Here is a 3,992-nt window from a genome sequence, read left to right on the forward strand (position 1 = left end):
TTAACCTGATGAAAACCTTTCCTTTTTGTAGTTTCTTTACAGTGTATCCATTTTTTCTCCTACTCAGCACTGCTTTCTATTATTTCATGTCTATCCTTTATTGTACCATGAGATTTGCTTTTCTTATGAGTTCTTAAAAACTGAATTTATTGAGGTGACATTGGTTAATAAAATTATATAGGTTTCAGGTGTACAGTTCTACAGTACATCATCTGTATATTGCATTGTGTGTGTGCCATGAGATCTTGAGTAAACAGTTTGATATTATTTATCACAGAAGTTGAGGTGGGATTTAGTGAAAAAGAGAGCCTTGGGCAAAATTGTAAAGATGGTTAAGTATTTGTTTTTCCCTTTTTCTTTTTCTTTTTTTAAGCTCTAGGTCCTTTCCCTAGGCACCCCAGCCCTTCATGCTGGGCCCCTCCTCGCCTCAATAGCTGAGATGTCTCGACCAGTAGGGGTCTTTCCCTACCTCATCAAACCTAGGGTAAATTTGCCCTGGCTGGCATAGCTCAGTGGGTTGAGCGCGGGCCTGCGAAGTAAGNAAAACTGAATTTATTGAGGTGACATTGGTTAATAAAATTATATAGGTTTCAGGTGTACAGTTCTACAGTACATCATCTGTATATTGCATTGTGTGTGTGCCATGAGATCTTGAGTAAACAGTTTGATATTATTTATCACAGAAGTTGAGGTGGGATTTAGTGAAAAAGAGAGCCTTGGGCAAAATTGTAAAGATGGTTAAGTATTTGTTTTTCCCTTTTTCCTTTTCTTTTTTTAAGCTCTAGGTCCTTTCCCTAGGCACCCCAGCCCTTCATGCTGGGCCCCTCCTCACCTCAATAGCTGAGATGTCTCGACCAGTAGGGGTCTTTCCCTACCTCATCAAACCTAGGGTAAATTTGCCCTGGCAAATAGCTCAGTGGATTGAGCGCCGGCCTGCAAAGCAAGGGATTGCGGTTTGATTCCCAGCCAGGGCACGTGCCTGGGTTGCAGGCCAGTTCCCAGCAGGGGATGCACAAGAGGCAACCATACATTGATGTTTCTCTCCCTCTCTCCTTCCCTTCCCCTCTAAAGATAAACAAAACAAAACAAAACAAAACAAAAAACCCTATGGTAAATCTTAAGCAATTGAGATTATAAAGAGCATTGATGTCTTATTTTTTCTTCCTTAAAATAGACCCTTTTATATGAGCTAGGGATACATTCAGCTATGAGCCACAAAGATCTGAAAAATAATGGCTTAAATTAGGATGTGTGTTATTTTTCTTACATAGAAAAGAATCCTAGAAGTGGGCGGTGGGTCTAGGACTTGGAGAGTGGCTCCACGTCGTCAGACACCCAGGTCCTTCTTTCCCTATGCCATGCATTGCTTCCGTTCTTAGAAAAACGTGCTCCCTCCTAGAAGTGCTACGCAACATGTCCACTGGTGTCTCAGCCAGAACTCCGTCACCAGGCCGCATCGAAGCGGTTGGGAGGCTGTTTGGGGCTTGTGCTTGTTGGCCAGAGGCGAGCCCACTTAGAACATTTTATCAAGGAAGAAGGGGTGACTGGATGTGGAAGCAGCTGGTAGACTGCCACAATCTCATTTTCCTAATTATGAAAGCAAGATACACACACAGTATAAACATACAGAAAACGTGGAGAAGCATTCCTTCTCAGACATGCACTCACTAAACATTTTGGTCTAATCAGTCAGTCTCTCATCAACCCATTCCCACAACAGTAATTTTTATAGACTTGTGAGCAAAGTTGGATCTTATATATAATGTATATCATTTTTCTTTTTTCACAATAGACACCTTTATTACACGACTTAAGAAAGGAAGGGGGCAGATTTCTTTGCCCGTCTGGGACGCGGTTTTCCGCAGACAGAGCTCCCACTCGCTGCTCTCCAGCCCGTGGCCATTGGCTCCGCTGCAGCGGCCTGGTCTTCAAGGACGCACGCAAGGAGGTTGCGGTACTGGAACTGCTCCTCGAGAAGATGGCTGACTGTGGCTTTCTTTTTTCTCTCATCATATTTCTTCTGGATTTCCTTTCCTTGTTTTTTTATTTAAAGTCTCTTCCTCCTCAGGAGTCAGCTTGGCCCCTTTCTTGCTGCCCAGGGCCAGTGCCCACTGGGACTCGCACCACCGTGTGCTGTCGTCAGTGAGCACCGCGCTGTTCCTTACTAGGGTCTTGGTGCAGATCAGTTCGCTGTCGGGCGCCTTGTCGACACCATCGATAATCCTTCCATTGCGGGTGCAGCACTCTGAGCCCCGGGAGAAGTTGCCCGCGTCCAGCCTCAGGACGAGGTACTTCTGGTTGCCTCCCTGCTCAGGACTGTGTGTATGCGGTGGGGCCCAGTCTCAGGGCCGGCAGCAGGGCGCCCCAGCGCTTAGCTTCGCTTCTTATATGATTAGTACTGAGGTCTCTATCTGTTCATAATGTAGATCAAAATACTTATTTCAATGGTTTGTATATGCATTTATCCGATTCCTTATTGTTAAATATTTTGTTTATCTCTAAGTTTTTACTGTTTAAACAACCTTGTGTTATTTTATCTCTTTATCTCTCTATTTATCTTTTTATTTAGAGTCATAAAGTTATACAGAAAATTTCATACAAGAGGCAATCTTACTACTTTTACCAGCCTTCTTGTTACTGGTTGCTAAAAGTCTCCCTTTACATTTTCATGGCCACGTCTTATTTATTTACTTTGCTAAACAATTTATATTCTTTCTTCCTTGTCTATGGTTTTATACATAAAAACTTAAGCCACTGGCACTTACTCTTATGCAGATTGAAAGCTTGACTGTATACTTAGTTATTTTGTAAATTAAATTGTCAGTAGAACATTCAAAGGTACCCATATTAACATTTCTGTTTGCTAAAAGGAACTTTGTCTTTAGGTACCAGTTACTACAAGGGTACATGTTCTAAGAACCTTCTATCAATTTTATTTCCAAACATAAAAACAACTTTGGTCGATTTGTTGTTGCTTTATATTTGGTAATAAAACTGTGACTTTTCCTTTAATCTTAAAGCATTTGTTCTGGTAGCATCTAAAACTCTAAACTGTTTTCACATTTAAAAACATATTTCCTTTTTTTCAAAGTGGCCCATTTCTAGTTCACCTATGTTTTCTTTATTATAGGCTCACTACTGGGCACTGACACACCAGTAAGGACTAAGATACTGTGGTCCAACAGCTCATTTTATTTTTTTTTAATTCTTTTTTATTGTTGTTCAAGTAGAGTTGTCTCCATTCCCCTCCCCCCCCACCACCACTCTCCCCTGCCCCACCAACCCCATTCCCATCCTCAATCCTCTCTGCCTTGGTTTGTCCATGTTTATACATGTTCCTTGATGACCCTTCCCCTTCTTCCTCCTGCTATCCCCCTCCCCTCTGGTTACTGTCAGTTTGTTCTTTATTTCAATGTCTCTGGTTCTATTTTGCTCACTTGTTTGTTTTGTTGGTTAGGTGCCACTTATAGGTGAGATCAGATGGTATTTGTCTTTCACTGTGTGGCTTATTTCACTTAGCACAATACTTTCCAGCTCCATCCATGCTGTCGCAAAGGTAGGAGCTCCTTCTTTCTCTCTGCTGCATAGTATTCCATTGTGTAAGTGTACCATAGTTTCTTGATCCACTTATTTATTGATGGACACTTAGGTTGCTTCCAGCACTTGGCTATTGTAGATTGTCCTGCTATGAACATTGGGGTACATAGGTTTTTTGAATTGGTATTTCAGGATTTTGGGGGTATAATGCCAGCAGTGGAATTGCTGAGTCAGAAGGCAGTTCCGTTTTTAGTTTTTTGACGAAATTCCATACTGTTTTCCACAGTAGCTGTACTTCCACCAATAGTGCACTAGGGTTTCCTTTTCTCTATATCCTCGCCAAAACTTGTTTTTTGTAGATTTGTTTGTGATGGCCATTCTGACCTGTGGGAAGTGGTGTGACATTGTGGTGTTTTTTTTAAAAATTATTTTCCCATTGAATTATCTTGGTATCT

At 41.6% G+C, this 3,992-nt stretch overlaps 1 pseudogene; it reads right to left on the minus strand.

The window, feature by feature from the left end:
- Window positions 1-1,810: 1,810 nt before the first annotated feature.
- On the minus strand, window positions 1,811-3,334 carry LOC118995217 (40S ribosomal protein S8-like; annotated as a pseudogene).
- Between the last annotated feature and the right edge of the window lie 658 nt (window positions 3,335-3,992).

Source organism: Sturnira hondurensis, unplaced genomic scaffold (assembly GCF_014824575.4).
Source record: "Sturnira hondurensis isolate 20B ecotype Veracruz unplaced genomic scaffold, ASM1482457v3 Scaffold0009935, whole genome shotgun sequence".
NCBI lineage: Eukaryota > Metazoa > Chordata > Mammalia > Chiroptera > Phyllostomidae > Sturnira > Sturnira hondurensis.